Raw genomic sequence first — 26,823 nt, forward strand, 5'->3', positions numbered from 1 at the left:
TCGCTCTCCCCCTCATTTTTGACACAACTGTTTGAATCAAGAGATCACGACTTGTTTCCTCAGGTATGTCTTTCGCATAAAAGTCTATTTGTAGGAAAAACGCATCTAATTCATCAGCTTCCCCCATGAAGTCCGGAATGCATTGCATAGAAAATACATAAGGCGTTGCCATTTCGATTGCTGTTTTTTTTTTTAAAAAAAAAGGTCTCGAAAATCCACTACAATTCTATAGCGTTTGTTGCCTTCGGCGTCTAAGTCTTTCTTTGGGATGCATAATACCGGTGCATTGATCAATTTTTAGGATTTCATAATTAATGTCAAGAACTCTATTTGCATATGATTTAAATGTTTCGTGAAAACCTTGTTCCAGAGTTTCAATTTGTTCAATTTGCCTTTGTTTCTTTCCAAGTGTTTGCATAAATTCGTTTAATACGTGCTGCTGCTTTCAATTTAAGTTTCATAAAAAGAAGATTTAAGAAATGAGCCCGATCCTCGCCTTCAGGATTTTGTTCAGCGTAATAATCGATTAACATTAAAAATTGCTCAAAAGAGTCTAATGAACCATCCAATTTTGGAATAAGCTGAATTGCATCCATCACTTGCAAATTCGCCATCTTTGAGCGTGTTTTTTTTGTGAATTTCCCTTTTTTCCGTGCCTGTCAAAATCAAGCATCTCTTTAGTTTCCCTTTCATTCCCAAATCACTGCTCACATCTCTGTCGCTGTCATTCAAGCACAACCCGAGAAAAAGAAAACTCACAGCTCAAATTTCATTACAACCACTCTATTTTTCAGAAACAGCTCCCTCAGGGAACAATATTGATCTTGATTTTGAAAAATTGTCCCACAAAGTGCTCACTTTTTGTTTGTATTTTTTAAATTGAAAATTGAAGATGTTTCACCCTTATTTTCTGTAGCTTCACTTGCACTTGTTAAAGTGTCGAAGTTTCCAGCTTTTAACAGAATTTTAGTTTCAGGGTTTTTGACTCCATTGGCTAAAGCTTTTAGCAGCTAATCGTGTTGCTGTTTGTGTTGGAATATTTTCTGAGATGTAACACTTTTCAAGTTCAAGAGTCAGTTTTTCAATCAAGTTCATCGGTTTGTTTTGTATTGTTAAGTTTCGCTTGGATTACATCTGGTTGGGTGGTTGATCTGCAATTAGCATTTAGGTTATCAACAATGGTGGACTCCACGGGAAGTCCCGGGTGGACTCTTCTACGGCTGCTAAGTCCGGACTGCGGTCTCTGCCGCTTAATCCGGCTGGTCTGGGGCTCCTTCTGGATCTGGAACTGGAGCTGCAACTAGAACTGAACTGGAACTAACTGCCCTTCCTCAAGAATTATTTGGATTTTTATAGGCAGACCTCGAGAACTCTAGTAAATTTAGTTCCACTACAAGTGGTCTGTTTCGATGAAGAGCGTCGACCAATCTCATGAATTATTTTATGCTGAAGAGAGGTAGTCTCAGTCTTCTCGACCTCAGGATCTCCACGGTTATTATGTCGATTCATCGTGCGAAACCCCAAAGTAAACAAAGTGAATTTCCCCTTTTTCCATGCCTATCAAAGTCACACATCTCTCTTTAATTCCCCTTTCCTTATTCAAATCACCGCTCACATCTCTAGCTGTCATTCAAGCACAGCCCGAGAAAACAAAAACTTCCTGCGGACAAAATTGATCTTGATTTCGTATGATTGTCCCACAAAGTGCTCCTTTTTCAACCAACATTTTTTTTTTATTATCTCTTTATTTATCCAGGTTGGCAGCTGTAGTAGCTTATTCAACCTGCCTTCAAAATAAAAGGAGAATAGGAAGAGACGAAAAATACATGTTGAGTTTACACTTTGTTATCATTGTTTTCACTTTTTGCTTTTAATATTATATGTTTTCCAGATTCGTTGATATCGCCTTCTACAGGGCCGACCAGCAATTATTGGGTTTAGATTGTTGCTTGAAAAACAATATTTCAGAAGAATTTGTCATGGTATCCGCTCCGTAGGTCCGGGTCACTACGGCTTGCTGTCGAAACTTTGACGCGAAGCCGCTGTCACGGTCGCCATGGAGTCCAAGGACTTTCTTTCTGATGTGATCGAGGTGTCCAAGGTACAGTGGCCTACTTAGATTAGGTACTTTCTTGGATCTCGAATAAGGAAGTCGAGTCCCACCCATTATGCAGTCATTTTCCAGGAACTTTTCGCTTCAACTTGTTTGAGTTTCTACGTCGATTCAGTAATTCACTGCCGATCACTCGACCTCCAAGGCCCTCCTTTATAGCCTGATGGTGGGACATAATTCCCTGGTTCGTAGATATGATCACGTATCGTGTGATTTTTTTATCCGGTGATTTTAACGGAATGTAGCACTATAGCAGGCTGAACTTGTTACTGTTGAGAATATTTCAACAATTGCGCTCGGTCTAAATGTCTAAACGGTAGTCTCAGTCGTCTCGATCAGGACCTCCACGGTTGATGTCTTTATTATGTCGATTCATCTTGCGAAGCCACACAGTAAACAAAGGGAATTTCCCTTTTTCCGTACCTGTCAAAATCTGCTGCTAGAGATTGTGGTTTATAGCATTTTACAAATTTCCCAGTGTCTCCGTCTAATCCTCTTATGAAGCTGTCTAGAGGAATACCTCTTTTAATTCGTTTGCATTAAATGGTAGTTGATTGTTAACATCCTTGTAGAGATAGAATTATGGGTCTTCTGTATTTTCTTGGACAGGTTTATACGCGTTTTATTTTAAGACAAGAGAAAGACTAAGTTTTTATTAGACGTGTTGGTGTATTTTTGCAAAAAAAGTAATTAAATTTTAAAATATATTCAACTTTTCACTTGGTTTTCAATTCTTTTTAATTTTTAGACTTGGGTTTGATTAGACAAGACAAGTTAATTAGACGTTGTTTAGACTTTTTAGACAAGACAAGGTAAGATTTTTTAGACAATTTAGACTTTATAAGACACTTAAGCATTGTCAATTTTTAGACAAGTTAATGTACTTTCGTAAAGCAAGACGTTGTAGTCCTTATGTTTAGACAAGACTTTAAAGACAAGACGATTTAGTTTTTAGACTTTTTTTTTATATATATATAAGACTTTTAGAGACGGTATTTAATTCAAGATTAAATAAGATGTTTATGCATGCTAAGACGTGTTTCAGACAAGGTTTAATCGTGACAAGACAATTGTATTGGGCAAACCGTTCAAAGGTTAATTGCAAAGGTGAGTTTTTTTGCGTGAGAAAAAAAATTTCCTTAAGATCTTCGTAAATTAGAAATTACTGTGTTAGAGCTTGAAGGAATTGATGTTGTGAGTAAGTTTTAGTAGGATGGTTTGCTGTGATTGATGAGATTCTAAATGATGAGGCCCAAATCTTAATATTTAATACACTTTTTGTGTTTTCACTTTGTTAATATTTGATTTTCACTTTTATTAGATCCTTATTTTCGTTTTTGTTTCACTTACAGAATAATTGTGGACTTCATCGATGATGAGTTGCGGGATGTCGTCAGGGCGAAGTAGAATGTCCTGCTGCGGAGCGCGTGTCCGGTTATCCTATTATCTCCTTGTTGCTCGGTAGTGGCAATGTTGAATCTTCTCGGGATGGTGGCTGTTCCTTTTTCTTACTCCAGTACTAAGGGGCTTCTCACATCCGGCTGCAGTTTTGAGGTGCGATAGGATTCGGTTCCCTGCCTCGCCAATCCTATTATACAGTTAATCTGGGCCAGTTATACATTCTGAACCCTTACAGGGTTTTTAAAAAAGAATTTATTCACGTAACTTAAACTAATTCACTTTCACTTTTGATTTGATGCTCATTGGCTGGTATTGTAGACTTGTAGTATTTGATGCTCGATGGCTGGTGTTGTAGACTTGTAGTATTCTTGCAACTTCGATGAACGGTGATCCTGATGGTTAGAAGGTCCAAGCCGGTAGACTGATGCTCCTGGCGAATCAAACTCCTAAAACAGAATGGCTTCCTCTGGTTGGTAGCTGAGTATTTATATGCGTCCTAATTATGAAGTGTCATTCTAGGCGCGTGGCGCGATCGGGTGCAACGGATGTTCGCCTATCGATGTTTTGGGTTTACGCCAGTTATAAAACGTCCATGGTAGAAGGGAAGATGTTTCGAAATTAATAACGCCGATGTGGTTAGTTAGACTGTCCAAAATGTTTCAAATGTTTATGCTACTGTTTCCCTGGTACAGTATCAAGTTCAGCCGGGTCACACGGGAAAGTGATGATCCAGTTGTCAAGAGGCTTCCTATCATTATTGGCTCGAGGTCGTTGTTTGGGTTATGGAGATTAGCATAGATGCGTCGTAACATGGTTTGATTACCCTGATTTGCATAAGGTAGATCAAGTTCCGTGTTAACTCGCATCTCTCTTTTATTCCCCTTTCGCTTTCCAAACCACTGCTCACATCTCTGTCGCTGTCATCCAAGCACAACCCGAGAAAACGAAAACTCACAGCTCAAATTTCATTACAACCTAACTCTATTTTTTCTAGAGGTTTTCCGGATCCTGGGTGCTGGTCAGCTTCCTTCCTTGGCGGTCCCTATTCGGGCGCCAGTTACGAATCAGGAGGCGGTGATACCTTTAAAAAAAAAGGAATTCGACAACCTCATGCTTCGGAGTCTCAAACAGAACTACTTTATTTGCCTGTTGCCACTGTCCTGATATAACATTATTTAAACGAACTTCTCTACTTGCCACCGTTGTGGCAGTCTTCTTAATGTGTTTAGCTAAAACTTTGCCTAATGTATAGATAATTGCCATAATTGCAATTATCATTAAAGCAACAGCACTGATGTGATCCGTGATAGTGATTTGCACTTCATCGTCATTTGAAAACCACCCCATTTTTAATTATCATTCACTGTTCAAGGGACACTAAAAGATTGAGACAATGTCCTTTTTTGTTAACGCGAAGTGTACAGCTATAATGCTCAGAATAATCATCAATTTGTTTTTTTTTTTATTGTATTAGAGAGATTTTACACTTATGTGCATTCATCTCTTGGAAAGGTCTTAACATCTTTCCTTAATAATAGCACTTTTTGAGTTTTTTTTTTCTTCATGCTGCTCGTCGTGTTATTATGTCAATGTTGATCCTGGTACTCCTTGATTTGTTGGCGGCTGCGGCCACCTCACGAGCTTGCTTGTATGCTGCTTCTTTCCATCTTTTTTTGATGATGCTGTGAATTATGGTAAAGTCAATCAACTCTTCGTGCAGGCCATCGATAAAAGCGTTAATTATCAATATTTCATAAGTTTCCCTAAATGCTAGGGATTCCGGGTTGTTTAAGATAGTGTCGTGTGTGGGTATGCAAAGAAGGCCTCAGAAGGAGGAATGCGGATAATAGCTTAAGTTATGTAATGGAATTTGAGTAAGCTTTGGAAAGGATTTATGGGAATCCAAGGATAAGGATAATTCGATATGTTACATCTGGTACGCTACAGTCCTCTAGCTGTGGGCGCAGACCAGGGGGTCTCGCCCGAGGAATATTACCACAATCTAAAGTGCACTCATGTTTATCTGATAAGCGAAGCGGACTTCCAGCGGGCTGAACTTGTTACTGTTGAGAATATTTCAACAATTTGTACGGAATCTAAGTCATGAACGATGAAGTCGGGACGTGATATTAATTTATGTCCCAACTCTTTGAGGTTCTAAGTTAGACTGCCTTTATTCAAAAACAAATTCGTTTGCTGCTCCCTGGTTGGAGACACTTGAAGTCGCTTACGATCCAGACACAGCCCAATAGTAATTTGATGCTGTGGGACCGTCCTAAACTAAAATATTTGGTCAGCAGAATGGGTGCGATCCGATCGTCGGTCATTGGATCGCAGCATTCTGCTGACGCGTTCTCGGAACGAATAGTTGCAACATTGTAGCAACTGTCGTTCTTACTAGGGCGGTATGTTGATCCTGGTACTCCTTGATTTTTGAATTCAGATCTTTCCAGGGTTTCCGTGTGCACCTCTTGATTCTCGATTACGGTGACCTGTTGGTCACCGATCTGCTTCACATTATTTTCCTTCGACGTTTCGTTTCCCATTCTGGGTTTGGGACTATCACTTATTAGTTCGGAGCTTCACGACTGACTGGCTGGGAATTCGTTAAATGAGTGTACTTTTTTTTTAATCTAACCTATTTTTCCCTTGAATTTTTGTTCCAGTTTGGAAGTGGTTGCGTTTTTAATTAAAATTAAATCTGTAATATTATAACGATTGCTTATGTTCGTGTCAATGTTATTTATAATTCGTTTTTGTTTGGATTTTAACAAACTGTCGCGCGCGGACATATTTCCGTTTCTCCTTGCAACTCAGATGGGATGTTGCGTAATTTCCCATACAACAACTCTTACGGAGTCTTATTAGTTTGTTTAATATTCACTAGTTCTTGTGTAATACTTTTCTTCATAGTTCCTCCCGCTTGTTCTTCATTAGTTAACGAACAAAGAAAATTAGATCTTCACTACTTCTGTTCTGTTGCTTTTAATTTTTGTATCACAGTTCGTCTCACTAGTTCAAGTTTCCACAACAGGTTATAATCTGATGATTTTAACATTTTGAGCATTTGATAAATCTGACCCACTATCGCGGGCTGAACTTGTTACTGTTGAGAATATTTCAACAATTGCTCTCGGTCTAAACGTCTAAACGGAAGTCTCAGTCTTCTCGATCAGGACCTCCACGGTTGATGTCTTTATTATGTCGATTCATCTTGCGAAACCCCAAAGTCAACAAAGTGAATTTCCCTTTTTTTCGTACCTGTCAAAATCACGCATCTCTCTTTTTAGTTTCCCTTTCATTTTCCAAATCACTGCTCACATCTCTGCCGCTGTCATTCAAGCACAACCCGAGAAAAAGAAAACTCACAGCTCAAATTTACAACCACTCTAATTTTTATAGAAACAGCTCTCCCAGCGAACAAAATTGATCTTCAAGAAGTCATTTCTTTGCTTCTTATTGCAATGATTGACCGATAAAAAATAATTTTGATTTTTGCAACGGTCTTAAAAGACAATCGCTTTGTTTGTTTTTGATTTAATCGAAGTGTAACAAAGTCTTCGATTTTTTGAAAAGTGTTTCTTTTGTATTTTCTTAAGATTATAATTATTTTGACTATTGTTTTAAACGATAGTCTTTTTGTTTTAGATGTTTTCAAACGTAAATTTATAAAATTTTCTATTTTGTAATTAATTTCTCTTGCTGTTTTAATTAAGAAATTAAGTTGGTCTTCTCTAATAGATTTTTCATGTTTTAATAATAACTCTACTATTTCTTTATAGCATTCTTTCGCGATATCGCGTTTAAGAATTTGTGTTTTCGTTTGAAATCTTCTATTTGGGTTTTTTTCTAATGTGCTTAGTATGTTATTTAATTTTTTTATGTTACTATCTATAGTTTCTGACATTTGTAGAACTTACTTTGTTTCTTTAATTTATAATTACTTCGCTGCTGGGGTCCTCTTAGGCATCGTGGAAAGGTATGCAAGTCGCATGAGCGCGCTCCCTTTAGCCGTTGACTAAATCTCCGTTGATCCTCAGTAAATAACTGCTATTAGGGTGCCTCCGAGGTTCTCTTCGATGACTTTGTGATGAGTCATTATTCCCTTTTCCGTTGAAATGAGTAGGTGCCCGGTTATTGATGGTAGTAAACAAGTGCGTTTCAGGAATTTCAACGTTTGTTTCTTTTTTATCGGCACCGGTTTGGTAACGAATATCGCCTGAATCTCCTTGTTGATTTTTAATTTTCCGTTGACTGTTTTCACTATGTTTTCTTCTAGTAGGCACGTTTTCAATTGTGCGTGGTTTAGTTCAATTGGTTTTCCTTCTTCAGCTGCCAACTGTAACTTTCGTAACTCGTTGCTCAGCTTTGTTGATTTCATTTTTCATTGTTTTTGCAGTTTTTTTTTTTTTTTTTTTTGATCGAAACTTATTGTTCTTTCTTAATCACCACTTCACTTTTGCGTTACGATGCTTGAGAGCGATACTACTCTTCGTAGTCTGTCCTCTGTTCTCATCCGTTCGAACTTAATTATGGCACGATATAGCACATATGCGAGCGTAATAAAAATTACTGCTACAGCTGCATATGCTAACACCGTTGTCGCGCTCGCACTTTTTTCCAAGTGTGCTGTTTGCAGCACATTCGCGTTTATGATGCGTATTGTCTCCTCATGCAATAAGGGCGGCTTTGGTGTACTTTGTTCAGTACCCATCGTTAACTTAAAATGTTATTTTTTTCACACTTTTGTCTTTTGATCTGCGGCACGTAGTTTTCCAGTGTGGTGGCATTTCGGGTCACTACGGCGTGCTGTCAAAACTTTGACGCGAAGCCGCTGTCACGGTCGCCATATAATATCTCAAAACGTTCGACAGTGCGAGGCGTAAGAACCGCGGGGAAACCTGCAGGGACTTTCTTTGCATTAAGAGCTATCCAAGGTGTGGTAGACTGTGAGGAGCAGTAACCAGCTCTGAGCTCGAAATAAAGTAGACAAGTCGCCTTGATGTTCCAGCCGAAAAAGACTGATTTTTGTTTATTTGAACTCGGGTATTTATACTAGTCAAATTTGTTGCATCACATGTAATTTGAGTGGTGACACTTCAGTATAGACTTCTGGAGTTGGCTTGTACTGGGTTGAACCCTTGCGCTGGCTCAGCAGGAGTCAGCGTCCCGGCCAATTGTCGATGAACCGAAATATGGTTCGAAAAAGGCTATACGCAAGCATCAGCAATTATGCTTGCGCCAAGTGGTTCTAACTGTGTGTGGGCTCTACAGCCAGGCAGGGTTTGTGTTTTGAAAGACAAAACCTGGTCTTGTTGTGCGAGGTCCGGGCATGGTAATAAAAATGGAAATTAAGTGTGAATGGGTATGTTGGGAATGCAGTGGTGTTCAGACTATTACAGGTGCAATTGCTGTCTCAATTAGTTGAAGTCGGTTTTCTGATGCTGCTCGAAGAGCATTTAGATCTTGTGCTGAATGTCCGGCGCCGTTTCCAGCATTATTTGCGGCGGTCAGCGTGGGCCCGATCGCTAATAGCTCGGTTTATCTGGCGCCAGTTATAAATTCTGAACCCTTACAGGGTTTTTAAAAACGAATTTATTCACGTAACTTAAACTAATTCACTTTCACTTTTGATTTGATGCTCGATGGCTGGTGTTGTAGACTTGTAGTATTCTTGCAACTTCGATGAACGGTGATCCTGATGGTTAGAAGGTCCAAGCCGGTAGACTGATGCTCCTGGCGAATCAAACTCCTAAAACAGAATGGCTTCCTCTGGTTGGTAGCTGAGTATTTATATGCGTCCTAATTATGAAGTGTCATTCAGGGCGCGTGGCGTGATCGGGTGCAACGCCTATCGATGTTTTGGGTTTACGCCAGTTATAAAACGTCCATGGTAGAAGGGAAGATGTTTCGAAATTATCGTGTTAGGGGTTGTGATATGAATAACTGTGTTCTGCAGAGGTTCAGACTTGAATGATATTTTATTCTGAGCTTAGAGTTTGGGAAACCTAGCGCAAGCGTTGGCTGGCTTCGACATGTTGTTCAAACATGTGGCCAGGGTTTAAACAAATGCGCTGTACTTGAAGAGTCAGCGCAGCGTTAACATTTGGTTGCAATAACAAAGGGGGTCATGGTTATGAGGAAAAGGTTCTGTTTATTACTTGAGTGTCGTCGTGTGTGGGTATGCAAAGAAGGTCTCAGAAGGAAGAATGCGGATAATAGCTTAAGTTATGTAATGGAATTTGAGTAAGCTTTGGAAAGGATTTATGGGAATCCAAGGATAAGGATAATTCGATATGTTACATCTGGTACGCTACAGTCCTCTAGCTGTGGGCGCAGACCAGGGGGTCTCGCCCGAGGAATATTACCACAATCTAAAGTGCACTCAAGTTTATCTGATAAGCGAAGCGGACTTCCAGCAGGCTGAACTTGTTACTGTTGAGAATATTTCAACAATTGCTCTCGGTCTAAATGTCTATATGTCTAAACGGTAGTCCCAGTCTTCGCGACCAGAATCTCCACGGTTGATGTCTTTATTATGTCGATTCATCTTGCGAAACCACAAAGTCAACAAATTGAATTTCCCTTTTTCCGTGCTTCTCAAAATCGCGCATCTCTCTTTCGTACAAATCTCCTTTAAAGACTTGTTATTACATCTCAATGGGCTTCTTCAATAGTAGTTACGAGACGATGTTGGTTGCTTCAAGTTCAGCCAAGAATGAATTTATCTATCGTACTTAAAACTTAAAGAAGGCTGTACGGAATCTAAGTCATGAACAATTCCGAGCAATACCCACAGCAGCAACGTTTGCTGCTCGTGATATATTGAGTGTTGTTCCAGCACGTTTATTATGGCGATTTGTGGGTCGCCAGTCGACTGCGCTTTTGATTGCGGTTTTCCCATTATGTCATCTATGTCACTAATGTTCACTGCTCACTATCACAAAATTTGTTAGGTGTTTACGCCGGTCTGCTCTCTAACACAAAATTCACCATTTAGTTATCCATTTACATTTAATGGAGAGGCTCGCCATGTACGGAGTCTAACTTAGAACCTCAAAGAGTTGGGACATAAATTAATATCACGTCCCGACTTCATCGTTCATGACTTAGATTCCGTACAAGGCTATTTCGAGCCCAAGCGAGAGGTGCTATTTACTCCCCTTTCATTTCCAAATCACTGCTCACATCTCTACCGCTGTCATTCAAGCACATCCCGGGAAAAAGAAAACTCACAGTCAAATTTCAATACACAATACAAAATAGGTTGTACTATGGGTCGTGTAGCTGCTTCCGTGGGGAAAAGCTCCGGATGCTTATTTACCCACGCGGCCGACAATTTTGAAGCTACTTTTTCAATTTCTGAGCTGAAATCTACCAATGATTTGCCCTTTTGTTTAAGTGCCCTCAATTCGACTGTCACGGCTACTGGTGTTAGTTTAATTCCAAATCGAGATCTTAGAATATTCCGTGCTGTTATAATGGTAGCTATTCCCGTTAACTCACCGCGAGCGGCACCAGTTAAACGGTTGTTCATAAATTGAACAAACACAGCTTCATCGACAGTTGATTGCCCCGCTCGGAGAACCGTCACGTCGTTGAGCCAGTTGACAAATCTAAAGCAGTCGCCATTTTTACCTTTTTTATATAAATCATTCAAGGTTTTTATAACTTTTACCAAAATTCTTAAAAGAAAGTGGTTCAATATTTTTATCGAGCCTCGCTGTTTTTTTTTGTATTTAAATTATGGTTAGATGAGTCCTCGGTGGCTCTGGAGTTCGGATGAAAGACGAACCGCGCTGGTTGACTGTACGTGACGAACTGATTTATTGAAGAAGAATGGATGACCGCGACGACGACTTGGCGACGCGAAGTATGCAAATGTAGGGAAGTATGGGGCGATGGGCCGTATGGGCCGTAATTTATATACTTCTCCGTGTATGTATCGTAATTTTTTAAATAATTTTTCTTGGTCTGACTCTTTACCGAGTTCGGTCTCAGTTAATGCTAAATCATATATTTGCTTCGCTTTTTCCAATTTTTCAACTCTCGTTTTATCTTTATATCTCCTTTGACAAATTTTTTATAATTTTTGTCAGACTTTCAAAGTACTGATCCAGTGTCATTAAATCTCTCGTTATTTTACTTGTTGTTATTTAAATTTAACAAATTTTGTAATTTCACGCATTTTTTCCTGACTTTTTCTAACTTATTTGTTTATCTTGAGGCCGAGGAAACAAAAATATAGTGCGCTCACGTGATCCATGGGCAATGCTTCCTGGGTTAATGTGGTTATGATGTGCTCACGTGATCCGGGGTATTTTCATTTAGGGCCTGCTTCTCGGGTTGTGATGGAACCGACCGTTCCCACAACCGACGCTTATTTGTTTGTTATCTAATTGAAGATTGATAAAATTTTCGATTTTTTTTTAAAAGTCTTTCGAGATGCTTTAATGTAGAAATTGAGTTTATTTAACTCAATCTTCTCTTCATTAATGAGAAGATTTTTTCAATATTGACTTTTGACTTGACTTTTTAAAATAAGGGTTTTGGATAAAAAATTCCTATAAGGATTTTTTTCCAAGGTTTCAAGAATTTTTTGTAAGGTTTTTAAGTTTATGTCTAGTTTTCCATAAAAAATATTCTGAACTATAAAAAAATACAAAAATTATTACTTATCTTGTTGATTGAAAATTGGGTTGATCCATCACTTATGTGCGCTCCCCTTCTTGAAGATCACCGATGTTGAGTCCGGGTAGAAACACCGCGTAAGGATATGCGTCGAAGGCAATATTTTAGCTGTCATTTTTGTAATGTTTTCCCTTTTAATCACTTCCGGTTTCAATACGATGATTTTAGTTATATTCTTATTACACATCACTTTGCCGTTTTCCAATGTTGCCAGGTGTTCACGTAGTAATTTTTTTTTAAATTGTTGTTGGCTATATTCGCTGCTATTTTTCCTCTTGTCCTTTTTTCAGGTCTATTAGAGCTTGAGTTATATTTTTCTTCATTTTGATTCTTTTGAAAATTTCATCGTAGTTTATCGCAAATTATCTGCATTTATTGTTTATTTGTTATCACTTCGTGTAGATTGGCTATTGACCTAGCCATTTTTATTGCTTGAACACGTGAATATTGTTTATACATTTTAAATATTTGTTAACGCGAAGTGTACAGCTACATTGCTCAGAATAATCATCAATTTGATGTTTTTTTTTATTGTATTAGAGAGATTTTACACTTATATGCATTCATCTCTTGGAAAGGTCTTTACATCTTTGCTTAATAATAGCACTTTTTGAGTTTTTTTTTTTGTTGGTCACCGATCTGCTTCACATTATCTTCCTTCGACGTTTCGTTTCCCATTCTGGGTTTGGGACTATCACTTATTAGTTCGGAGCTTCACGACTGACTGGCTGGGAATTCGTTAAATGAGTGTACTTTTTTTTTTTAATCTAACCTATTTTTCCTTCGAATGTTGGTTCCAGTTTGGAAGTGGTTTCGTTTTTAATTAAAATTAAATCGTTAATATTATAACGATTGCTTTTGTTCGTGTCAATGTTATTTTTAATTCGTTTTTGTTTGGATTTTAACAAACTGTCGCGCGCGGATATATTTCCGTTTCTCCTTGCAACTCAGATGGACTGTTGCATAATTTCCCATACAACAACTCTTACGGAGTTTTATTAGTTGCACATTGTAACATTTTGAGCACTTGATAAATCTGACCCACTATCGCGGGCTGAACTTGTTACTGTTGAGAAAATTTCAACAATTGCTCTTGGTCTAAATGTCTAAATAACTTACAGTAGTCCCAGTCTTCTCGAACAGGACCTCCACGGTTGATGTCTTTATTATGTCGATTCATCTTGCGAAACCCCAAAGTCAACAAAGTGAATTTCCCTTTTTTCCGTACCTGTCAAAATCGCGCATCTCTCTTTTATTCCCCTTTCGCTTTTTAAATAACTGCTCACATCTCTGCCGCTGCCACTCTAATTTTTATAGAAACAGCTCTCCCAGCGAACAAAATTGATCTTGATTTCGTAAAATTGTCCCACAAAGTGCTCCTTTTTCTAGCAATATTTTGACGATGGGGCGCTTAGCGGGCGCCACCTAAATGAGTGTCTCATGTCTTTGTCTGAAATGTCTCTCCTATTAAGGTGCAGTCTCCACGATTGATGTCTTTATTATGTCGATTCATCTTGTGAACAAACAAAAACTTCTCTCTCAGTCTATCATGTTTTCAAATGTTAAAAATAAGCCGCTTAAATTTTTATTATTCCCAAAACCAAAGAGAAAGCCCAACCTACTCTCATTCAATTGTCCTGAGATGAATTGCAGCTTTGTTTCGTACTGTCTAAGTCTTAAATTCGCGTTACTACAACACCACTCTAGTTTTTATTAAAATCAACTCCCCGCTCAGAAGGGAAATTGCTCCTTTTGCAACCAACAACATGATGTTAAAGTTCAATTAAATATTCAACACTTGTCTTATTTTTGTCTCAACACAGTTTGTCTATTATCGGTATTTATTTTTTATTATATCAACTCTTGGTTGATTAGTTTTAGATTTTCATCGATTACACACTGACTCTCGCTTATTTTTGAGATAGTTTACTTCTTTTTGCATAACACAGAAGGAGGTGAAAATTCCTTCGCATTGACCTTGGATTGTTTCAATTTTGATGGCCATTTGTTTTAGCGCTGCCATCAGTGACTTACGTTCGCAGAGTTTCCAAAAACCAGCTGCTGAAATTTTTATTTTTCCCAAAACAAAACGGAAAGCCCAACCTCATTCAATTGTCCTGCGATGCAAAACTTGCAGTTTCGTTTCGTAAAACTGTCCTTGCCTAAACTGTCTAAGTCTTAATGTCAAGTTACTACAAACACCCACTCTAATTTTTTATTAAAATCAACTCCCCGCTCAGAAGGGAATTGCTCCGTTTTCAATTAGATATTCAACACTTGTCTTAATTTTGTCTCAACACAGCTAGTCTCGCCTTGAAAAAAAGAATGTCTTGAATTTGATCTACTTTGAAAAAAGAAGAATTACAGCGAAAAAAAAAATACCAACTACTGCGATTTATATTTACGGCAAGGGTGATCCATCGCCAAAAACAGGATTTTTTTTCAGTCTACAAAGATTTTTGTTGATGCAGCTAAATTTGTTTCTGATTTAGCTCAAAATTGATGTTGATGCTTACAAATTTAGCTGTTTCATAATTGAGCTTAAAAAATGGCGATGGATTACCTCTCCGTGTTACAATTAAGACCTACAATAAAAAACAATAAAAAACAAAAAAAAAAAAACACAAGCAAACAAACTAATTCTGACTAATTTTAAATTAGGCTATTTTGACTAGATTGTTTCAAAAAACACAAAAATGATTTATGAGCATTTAAAAGCAATATAAATCAAACAAATTACAAACTAAAATTTATAGAATGTTGAAGAGTTTTTAGTTCAGAGTGAATTATTTCATTTTATTTTCAAAAAAATATTGAGTAGTTAATATTTCTATGTAAAAATTGTAAAAAATACTATTTTCAAAAAAAAAAATACATTTTTAAGCACAAATTTCATCATAATAAATGTCATCAGACTGATAATTAAATTATAATTAAAAAATACTAATACAGAGAAAAAAATCTGCATTACTTCAATGACATAAAAAGAGAACAACTGTGTACATAAAAAATCAGGTAACATTCGATGTAAGTTCAGAAAACAAACAAGCAAACACTTAAATATGTCACCATAATTTAATTGTAATTGGAAAAATACAAAAAAATACTGAACACATAGATATTAAATTGATAATTAAAATCATTACAAAACCAATGCTATGCTATGCTATTCCGAGAAAAAAAATGTTGAAAATGTTTATATTCACAATATAGAATTAAGTAAAAATAATTCTGACAACAACAACAACAATGTAAACAATCTAAAAATAACTCAACGTCGGAGTCCGGACCAGAATCAACCCAACATCGAGTGCAACCAGCATCGCAAATCAAACAACTCAAACAAAATTCGACGAAAAAACGGCATTGAAGAAAAACCTCCAGAATCATAACAAAACGAAGCTTAGACAACCTTCAGCCACGTCATGGAAAAAAACACACACACACAAATTTTCAAACGCTGATTTGCCAACCGAAAAAAATCAAAGTGAGCACTGAAAAGCAATTCTGCATCCACAAAAAAAAACACAATCTCAACAAAAAAAATAAATCCTCGCTCATACGCTCGCCAAAAAAAATCGACTTGACCTCGAGAATCGAACCCAAGCGCACGCAATCGCAGCGCGCCCGCCCAACCACCTGAGCTAAAAGCTAAAAAGTTCGTTCGATTGGACGAAAAGTGGTTTTGCGAATGTGGGCAAAGCAGGCCGAGAGTGGCGCTCTCTCTCGCGAAGCTTGAAGCTCACGAAACAAAGAAAAAAAACAATAAAGAGTGTTTGAGAGAGTGAGGATGATTGTGTCTGGAAGCTAATGTGGAGAATGATTGCAAAAGATTTCAGAGATATTTTCTTCGAAAATTTGGAAGATTATGAAATTTGCTCAAACTTTAAAAAAATGTTGGTGGAAATCTTTGTTTGGAAATATCGTATAAACTCTTTTAGATTTTTTTTATGAAATGGTTGAAGGTTGTTTGCCGGTAGATATTGATTTAATTTAATTTCAATGCTGTTAAAATCAATTGTTTTGGGTTTCAAAAAGTCATCAGAGAAGACACCTTCCCACTGGACTGGAGAGAAATGGACAAACATCAACTACGAAATTTAAACAAATTCCAAAAATTTAAAGTCGGCGAAGCAACAAAAAGTTTTAAAAAAGTCTTGAAAAATCATAATAAAAAACAACAATAAAATCATGAAATTAGTCAAAGTTCATTTAATTTGATAGATCAAAAAGAAATTCCCACTGGTTCAACATTCATTTTTCACTTCAACCTCGCTTGTTATTTTTTTTATTTAATCCTAATCAAACATCGTATTTCAAACAAATTTCAAAGAGAAAGGCATGTATGTCATCTGATATGACCTCATCCATGGCATACAGATAAGATAAGGTAAGGCGAGTTTCCCAGTTGTCAATAAGTAGTTTTCACGAAAATCGAATTTTATTAGGAGATTTTCTTAAAAATGTTCAAAAACGCAATTGGTAAAATTTATGGCTTTGGAAAAATATATTTGTTTTAAAACCTATTTACGATTTAAAATTGAACCCAATTTTCGCCACTTACCTGAATAATCTTTATATTTTGTATTTATTATTGAAACCTCGATCATAAATCGCTTAAATAGACGTTAGCAAAAAAGATTAATTTTTCTTCGCAAAAAAAATAACAAATTGAAATAAAAAACAATTTCCTAATTTAAAGTCTTTGGCAAACAAAATCAGTAAATCATAAGTGTTATACAAACACGTATTGAACGTGCCAACATTGCATGCTATATTGCAACCAACTCTGTTCGAAAACTGTTCTACATCGCGAACATGCACTTCGGAGCTAGCCAAGACACAAACCATCTTTAGTTTTGACCCGGAGTGACATCTGGATAATTTAAGTGTAAACAAATGGGGCAACTCGCCAATCATTAGCTTCTGTCAGTATACCAGTTTTGAGGCAACTTGTCTGAAAAATAAAAAAAAAGAATTTCAGGAAAAAACTAATTCAACTAGGTAACTAAATTTAGCAAAAAAAAAAGTTTTAAAATAAAAATTTTAAAACAAATTTGAATAAAATTGACTTAAGTTTGATTTAATTCAAAACTGATTAGAACCTACCCACAGTTCTGACAGTTTTCTCAAGATTCAATCCATAATAAGTTCGGTTTTGATGAAATCTTACTGATTCTATTTTAGAGGGCAAGGAAATGTCATCAGAGAAAAATATTTACTTAGTCATACAAATTTCAGCATTTTTGTATGACCCAATGTCACCCCTGAAGACGGTAGTTGATAGAATTTAGTTTTTCTTTTCTTTTCTCCAAGCTTTCCTCTCAAATCTACACGCACATACGAAATGGCTTAGTTTGAACTTTGATTTTTGTTTAATTCATTTTATGGGTGAATTTCACAAGCAGTTGAGGGAATTTTACTAATACTAATGACAAAAATCCAACCAGATTTTAGTAAATTCATCCAAAAAACCATTGAAAAGTATACTTCCTAAATCCATTTTGGAGTAGAACCCGTTTTCACGAAATATGAATGAGAATTACTCGGAACGGGTTATTTCAACTAAGCGTGCAGACAAATGTCACTTGAGTTCACTATTTTTTTAAAGTGAAATTTAATCAAACCTGACAGATGTGATTGATAACAAGTGCCTTTTGAACAAATCTCGTTAGTTAACTCATTACCAGTTTTATTAACTCATGTTTCGTCAAAACTCCGATTTTTTTTCTTCCATTAGGGTGAATTCCACATGCATTCGTGTTAATTTAACTCAAAATGTTGGTTAGATTCTTCCAGAATTAAGGAAAATTGACCTTAAAATTATTTGAAAGAAAACTTGCAAAACTCATTTCTGAGGAAATTTCGGTATGACAGAATCTGAGTGAAAATTACCCACAAATTAGTTTTTTTTTTCAAATGAGCCGGTAGGCGATTGTCATTTGAAAAGTTTTTGCTTGTTTTGTTCAATATTTTTGCCACACGCACGATCAAAATCACTCAGTTTTTTGTAAAAAGCGAACCTACTAAAAAATGAGTAAATGGTGCAACTCGGTGCATCTGTCAGATTTGAGTGAATTTCACTCAGAACTATGTGGAATACACTCAAATCTGACAGATGCACGTTTACTCATTTCTTAGTAGGTTCGGTTTTGACGACGACTGAGTTATTTGAAATGAGGGTGTATGAAAGAACTGTCATCTGTCTAACATTAGTTCTAACCTGAATTTTCATTGATTTTGACAAAGAAGCGAAGAAGCCGCCATCTTGGATGTTCAGAAAACAAAAACTGAAAATCAGTATTCCGAAGTGAGTTATCCTGTGTAAATGCAAACTGAAAAATGTGTAATGCCAATTTTTTGTGTACGGACGCAATAGAGCTTTATGACGTTTCGCGTACACACACTAGTGCACCATTTGATTTTGCTGGCCGGACAAAATTTAACCTCAATCTTTTTCGTGTACGTACGTAAATAACTCTATGTTTGATCGACCAAAAGAAAAAAGCAAAAAAAGGTAAACAGAAAAATCACTTTTTTCGATATCAATTTTCAGCCAATATTGGGATTGAATCTCCAATAATATGATAGAAATTGCCATCAGCAACTTACGTGATTTTTTCTTGAATTTATAGTTTAATTTACGAAAAACTTGAAAAATAAAAACCAAAATATTGTTTTGTTATGGGCTTTCATTTGAAAACCGTGCTTATGTCAGTTTGCATTGATCAGTTTGCTTTGATCGGAATAGGGTTGTCATTCCCCTGGATTTTAAGGTGAAATTCAACCAAACGCAGTTAACTCAATCCGAATTCTGAAACGGAATCTAATTAGAATCGTACACAAATTCCGTTTCAAACGCAACAACCGGTTCCGCGTTCGAACCGGTTGTTGCGTTTGAAACGGAATTTGTGTACGATTCTAATTAGATTCCGTTGCTGAATTCGGATTGATTTGACTGAAAAACTGTACAAGGTAATGGCATCACAAAAAAAACAACACAGTCCACCAGTTTTGTCGTAATATACTTTATTATTTATATATTTAAGTTCATGTGTAGAATGTTATAATTGTAATAATTATAGTAATTTTACTTTTTTTTGTTTGTTTTGTTTTACATCCTCCGTACCTGCTCTCGCGCTCAATATAATATTTTAGCAATAATAATCGTAATAATAATAATAATGATAATATGATGTTGTCCGCTACAAACTGCTTCACGTTAGCCCACCGGGGAAAAAACCTGTTACAGCTCTATTGTTTTCTGTTTTTACACCACCGACAAAAAATCTTCCCAAGGAGCAGTGACTACACCTTAACGTGTGTTTTTTTTTTGTTTAATTTTGTTCATGTAAAATCCCTATAATCAGCTCTGATTAGCTTTTTCGTTACTGTTATTTCCATTTATGTAGGTTAAGGTTGTGTGTACTTGTTGTTTTTTTATTGTTATTTTAATAAATTTCCGCTAATTTTTGTTTGTTCTCCCATTTAATGTTACACCTCTCGATTTACTTGTAATTTCTTCTCCACTTATTGTGTTTGCCTTTTGGTTACTCACCTATTGTTTCCATTTCGTTCGCGTCAATAAATGCCTACAAAAACACGTGTCCGCGCACAATTGTCCGCACACATTTTTGTTTGTTTTGTTTTTGTTTACTTCTTCGACAATGTTTCACCAGTTCTTTTATTCTCTCTCTACATGCGTTTAAGTGTTTCTGTCTGTGTTTTTTGTTATTTTCTCTAAAGGTTGTTTGGTTTTATGCGTTCGTGTACTATTTTTCTTCTTAAAAATCACTTCCCAGTCTGTTCGGTTTGCGTTTTTTTTTCGGTTCTGTTTATTTTGTTTTCTTTGTTTCGTTTCTAAAAAAATCATTTATGGACTGTTTCTGTTGTTGTTGGTTGCATTTTGCTGCGCGCAAAAAGGTACTCTAGGTAATTGTTTTGAGATTTTTCAACTTTTTTTTTTGTTTTGTTTACGTTTTGCTGCAGACCAACGCAAATGATCGCGCGCTCAACTGTCAAACGCGAGGGGCGCGACACTGCAAGGTGCGATCTCAAACATTAATCTGCGCTGTTTATTTTCTTTTCTAAAAAACGAACGGAATCAAAACAAACGCCTCCAAAGATAGAACGGGACTTTGACAGCGATAGAAAGTACATTTTTTTGTGTTGCAAATGTCCAATATAGGGAGTTTAGAAGTACACAGAGTAAGGTATTTTGTGTTTTTGTTTTGGTTCCCTTCACACATCTAAAAAGGGAAGATTTGTATACAACAACGAACAAAAACTAAACTAACTAACACTAATGGAGTTGCCTGTTACTGCTGCGGCTGTCAAACACGTTAAACCATGCATAGTTTTTTTGATTTATTTCGTTATTTTTCCTACAAATTACATCGAATCCGACAAGTCCGTCACAAGTGTTTTGATTCCTTGCTTCGCAATTGCTTTTAAATTGAAATGTATTGTTTGTTCGCACAAAAGGAAAAACCTATAATGCTCTAACCTTCGCAGCGATGCCACTTGATCTATTGTTTTTATTCAGCTATTTTAAAAGGTTAGGTCTGTGTGTTTTCAGTTTTATATGAGTTGGCAAGGCAGCTATAGTACATACGGTTTAAAAAAATGCATCCGGTTCCTTTATATCAAGGTGTGTGTTTTGTATAAGAGATTTGCTATAAAATAAAAGTCGCGCGTTTGAAGCCGCCATGATTGAAATCTTGCCTGCGTTACCGTTTTCGCAATGGATTGTTTATTTCTTGTGTTTTTGTTGCGTGTCTGTGTGAGAGAGAGTATGGACGTATCGTGAATGTTTTTGTGTGTTTGAAATTTGGGTGCACGAACTGTCAAAAATGGCTGCGTTTGGAACCCAAAACAACTCAGATTTCGAAAAAATCAAAGTTACTCAGAAATGAGTACTGATGTCATTTGTCAATTTTGAGTCAAATTACGATCACCTCCAAAATCACAGATTTTGGTGAATTCAACACAAATTGAGTATAATTCACCCAAATCTGAGTGAAATTGAGTCAAATCTGACGTTTGCCGAACGCAGCCAATTTTGACAGCTCACAATTCCGTCGCCTTTTCCCATTCGATCGATTTCTTTCTCCAGAAACCGGAGGCCGTCCAGATGTGGCAAACAAATGCTATTTTGGGGGGAGGAGGTAATTTCCCAGTCCCGTTTCGATTCCAGATGACTTTTTGTTGTTGTTGTTTGCGTTTGTTTTATTATCTGGAACACGCGCGCAGCACGTTTGACGTTTCGTCGAAGATCGCGGATGTTTATCGGTTTCCCGCTGGACGCGCACGTGTGGCAGGAGTTGAAAATTCTTTGTTTATGGTTGAAATTTACTCAATTTCTACGGAAATTTGCGTGAAGTTCATTAAAAAATTTTCATTTTTCTAAAAAAAACATTTTTGAGATCGTTCGATTCGAGCTAAGAGTGACGCTCCCCTCGCCAACTGTCAAAAGTGACGTTTGACGAAATCAGTGTTGCCAATTCGACGAGGGGTTACGAAATGCAATAAAATCGCAGATTTTACAAGCGCTCAATTTCATCACAATGTTTTCAAAATTCCTCGCGTAACAAACGAGCTGAACATTTCGAGAATCGTTCGAAACCTCTTCGGAAAGTCAAAACAACCCATTTCAGCGCGGCCTACTTGGGGCTGGGATTGGCCAACCTGGCCTGCTGCGATCATCCGACACCCCGTTTTATTGCCAACCTTTCGTCGGTTCTCAAAAATCTCAAACTCTTTCAGAAAAGAAAAGAAAAACGCCAAATGCCACACATATGGCCCGTTCTCGTTCGTCACGAGACGAATTGATGTTCCGAAATGACCTGCATCCGATTTGTGGTCGGGGAATCTATTCTCGGGTGTGAGTTTTGAAAAAAAAATCGAGCGAAACATTTCAAAAGGGGCGAAAGCGAAATGTAAACAAACGGGCGTTTTGATTATTTTTGACGTAAACGTCACCTGCCGCAGGCAGGACGGGTTTGTTTACAAATCGAAATTTCCCCCTTTCAAAATGTTGCGCTCGAAATCTCCTCTCCACCGCACATATGGTTGCACTTTGCTGGGGGAAAAATCTATTTTCTTCCGCCACGTGCGCCATGTTTTTTTTTTGTTTTGCTTTCCTCTTCCAGCAGCTCCGAGCTGTCAGACAAATGGAAACGATTAACTCATCCAGATTTTAACTGCCGTCGAGCGGCCCCCCGGTGTACGGGAAATCGAGCGCGGTGTGTCGTTTACGACCTTTTTGCTTCTTCTTCTTCGTCTGGACGGCGATGACGGGGATTTGTTTGTAAATAAACGGGAATAGTGTAATGCGTCAGAACTTCATGGCTTGCTGTTGGCATTGCGTTTTCAAGCGGAAGAGTTCGGAAAAATCTTCAACGCGTTTGCCTTTTAAAAATATATGAGGTGTGTGTGTGTGTATGTTTTCTTCACCTTCTATTAATATTAGTAGTTTTGTTTTGTTTTTATGGAAATGCTTCGGTTCATAAATTCTGGTACTAAACTGGTGTTTATGTGGATGATTCGTTCCGTGCCTTCGCACTTCGGTATAAATGGATTGTTTTTAAATGCGTTTTGCGTGTTTTTTCTTCTTTTCTATAAAATATGGAAAGGTTTACATCCGTTTTGCGGCTTGCGAAAACTTCTTCTTCTTCTCTTCTGTGTAAATGTATGCATTTGTTTTGTTTACTTTAGGAATGGTCTGAACTGATACTTTTTGTCGACTGTGTTTACATCATAATTGGAAAGTTTGTCCCCTGTTTTGCGCTACCTAGTTTGTTTTCTTTTTAGACAAATCCACTATAGTTTGTTTTTTTTTTTTCAGCTAAACACGTTTGATCTCGTAGTACACTTGGTTGGATTAATGTTTCGATTTGTTGTTGCTCTATTCGTTAGGATACACATCAGGAAAGTAACTCACTTAAACATACACAACTATAATATAGGACGACTCTCTGCTATACGACGGTTTCTGTACACGATAAACTGCCTGGGAGTTGAAATTATAAAAAAAAAAATGCAATATGAAAAATAACCTTTTTTAAGTAAATAAATAAATCACACCATCTCGTTTTGATTAGTTCCAATTAAATTTAAAAATCATCATCCAGCTGCCCCAAAATTGACTAACCCCTAGGCAAGCGATGACGGCGACGTTTCGTGATTGGCGCCAACCCGGTTGTAAACAAAGTAGGCGTCAGAGGGTAGATCGCCACACCGTTGACCACTCCAGCTAGGCGCCAGCCAACATAAGGCGACCCACCCTGCGACGAAACGCGCGTTGAGATCTTCCAAATGTCACGCGAAAAGTCGCACCTCAACTTTGCTCTGTTTACTTTTTTATGACAGTCGTAAATTTGGGGAGATGAGCGTGCGCGCGCGCGCTTCTCGGTAATCGGAGGGCGGTTCCATGCCGAAATTCACAATAAAAGGGATTTTATGGTGAGAGATGTTTGTAAAATACCATTTTGAAGTGTTTCTGTTGACACAAATTTGACAGTTTACGAAGAAGAAAACTTTTTTGTTTGAAAACATTGAAACTGGCAACACTCAAAAATATCAAGGAAGAGGCAACACGTTTGAAAAAATTATTTTGAATCAAAAAAAAAATATCACAATTTTCAAACTAATGACTACCCCTCGGTGCCTTTGTGATTAAATTTTGACAGATCATCAAATTGGTACACGGTCACCCAAAATAAATCACTTTCGTTTCTTTTTATCAGATTGTTTGAAAATCATGCGATCTCTGAAGTTTGTTTTCGAAATATTTATTTTTAGCTGAAGTTCACCCGCATTTAGGTAAATTTTACTAGATTTTTTGTGAATTTGCCTGAAAGTCATTGACAGATCCTTGTAATTTTATTAAATTCCACAGAAAAAAAAGTTTCCTGAATATTATAAAATTTGTCTCAAATTTGAGTGAAATTCACACAAAGCTTATTTCTTACACAACAATTAGCGAATAAATAATTTTCGATTCATTTTTATCAGATTGTTTTAAAATCATGTGATTTCTGAAATTTGTTTACAATTTTTTTTCTGAATTCCACCACGTTTGAGGAAGTTAGACTTTTTTTACTTTGAATTTTTAGTGAATTTTCGTCGTTGAAAGATCCCTCTGTGATTTTTTGCAATCAGAATGAGCATTCTATGTTTATAAATACACATTGGCTTATTTACAATATTTTTATTGAATTTAATTCAATTAAACAAAAAGTCCTTGGAAATTTATCTGAGTGTAATTTTAATCTCTGGGTTATATTTATCAAGAAATCAACAAAAATATATTCAAATTCGTCAAGGCTTTGTCTTGAAAGAATGACTTAGTTATAACTTTTTTCACCTAAATTTGTGTCAAATCTACATTAAAAATCATTGAATAAAAATCTTACAAAGCCTTTTGATGAGAAAAAAAGAACTCTAGTCTGAGTAAAATTCATTAAAAAAAATACTAAAACCTCTTTCAAAAATTAAAAAAAAAAAACAAAATAAGAGAAAAAAATCATTCTAAGCTCAAAAAAATCCTTAATAAATGAAGTCAATTTTTCTCAAATAAAAAATATTGAAAATGTACCCTTATTCGTGTCTAATTTGAAGAATCTCTTTTTAAAAATCTCCGTAAGCTGAGTAAATTACACTCAGATCACAGTGATTACAATTCGGCAATGTATATTCGATTGAGAATGAGTGAGTTTTACTCATAAAACTTAAATTTTGAGTATAATTTATTGCAAAAATCATTGAATATAAGTCTTCCAAAGCATATGGCTAAGAATGGTTGAGCTCAAGTCTGATCAAATTTCATTTGAATTTCAGAAAATCTTGTTCAAATGTTCGAAAAACTTGTTCAAATGTTATCGAGAGACATTCTAACCAAAATTGGGATAAAGAAATCTTTCTAAGCTTATTTATGAGTAATGTTGGTTAGTTTTACTCGACTCTGAGAAGATTTCTATAAACAAATAAAATAAAATCAACTTTATTCAAAGTGAGCAAAAGAAGACTTAAATTTTGATTAAATTTTCAACACAATTTTATGAAAAAAAAAATGCAAGGCAGATTGCACGCTCGTTTGAATTAATTCATATCTGAGTAATTCTCACTTAGATTTGGTCAAAACCGAATGTATTTAAGAATATTTTTTTTTGCAAAAAAAAAATCATACAAAACCATAATTTTGAGTGAAATTCACCCAGCGAAGGTTTCGGTTTGGTTGAAATTTGAGTAAAAATTACTCAGAAATGGTTTATTTTAAATGAGCGTGTGGTTGAAATAATCTTGTCTTCTTTTTTTGGGTCAATTTAATTTCACATTTGAGTGAAATTAGGTAATTTTGTTCAAAATAATTAATAAGTGTAACCAAATTTGAATGAAATTTAAGCAAAACTTGAGAAACGAACTCATTTTAAGCTCGTCACACCACGAATTCATAAAGAAAACACAATCAAGTAGTAAAAATTAAAAAATAAATTATATCGTTACAAGTTATGTACGCTTAACTTGAAGTAATAACTTATGAAATTTAATTTCACTAAAATTTGATTGTTATTCATCCAAAAATCAGTTTAAAGCATTTATTAAAATTTATGTGCTGGTTGAATTAGTCGGTTTATTTTATTTTTCTTTCACTCAAAGTTCAAATGAAATCAAAATGTTGACTTTTTTCAGTTGTCATCAAATAAAACTACTCAAATTGAGTAAATGAGACAAATTTCATTCCAAGTGAAATTCACTTGTAAACAGTCCTATTCCCTAATTTACTGACAAAACTGAGTGAATTAAATTGAGAGTGTGACACCTGTTCAACTTTGACGTTTTGAACGAAAGATTTTTTTTCGGATTACGTTATGCATTCGTTCTAGTAAAATTACAGCATAATTAACCTAATTAGAGTGAAACTTCATTAAAAACTTGTGTTCCAAAAGGTTGGATGAAATTGATTCAATATTCGACAGAAATTCAATCAACTTTTTGAGAAATACTATAACCTGGAAATCTTCTTAGACTTAATATTTCAATAATCAAATTTTAGTTAAGCTAGCCCAAAAAATCTTTGTTTATAAATGCCCATTTCAAATAGTCGAATCTGAATGATATTTACTTAAAATTTGAGTGAAATTCACTTGTACAAGTGTTTTTTTTTTAAATCATGGAAAATTTTCGTCAAATTCAATTGAATTTTAGTGAAATTGGGTCCTAATATGAAGCTTAGATTGCTGATATTATAGATTACAGCGATAAAGCATATTTTTCTGAGTACAATGACCCTTTGTACGACCACAAAGAGTTTAAAATGGATATTTAAATCAATTTCCAAGGGGACCATAGTTAAAATGAAAAAAAAAAGCGATCAGAACTGGGTTTTAATCGTTTTTTTTACCGTTGTACAAAAAAAAATGACATAGGGCTTTAGTTCCCAATTTCCTGAAAATCAGTACAAAAAAAAATATTTATGAGTATTTTGAGTTTTGATTAATGCGGAGTTATTCTGGATGAGCGTGTATACAATTTGACATTTCTTCAGTGACAGTTACACCGAGGGGTTAGTCAGTTGTTACGTAATGATTTAATTCTTTCGACATTTTTTTTAAATG

At 36.0% G+C, this 26,823-nt stretch overlaps 1 long non-coding RNA gene across 1 annotated transcript in view; it reads left to right on the forward strand.

The window, feature by feature from the left end:
- The window catches only part of LOC119765404, a 30,775-nt gene extending 14,373 nt beyond the window's left edge, over positions 1-16,402 (forward strand). Inside the window, exon 2 of the long non-coding RNA XR_005276699.1 lies at positions 5,669-16,402. This is a non-coding gene — a long non-coding RNA (uncharacterized LOC119765404). The remainder of the gene's footprint in view (positions 1-5,668) is intronic.
- The last annotated feature ends 10,421 nt before the right edge of the window (positions 16,403-26,823 follow it).

The sequence above is a fragment of the Culex quinquefasciatus genome, chromosome 1 (assembly GCF_015732765.1).
Source record: "Culex quinquefasciatus strain JHB chromosome 1, VPISU_Cqui_1.0_pri_paternal, whole genome shotgun sequence".
Taxonomy (NCBI): domain Eukaryota; kingdom Metazoa; phylum Arthropoda; class Insecta; order Diptera; family Culicidae; genus Culex; species Culex quinquefasciatus.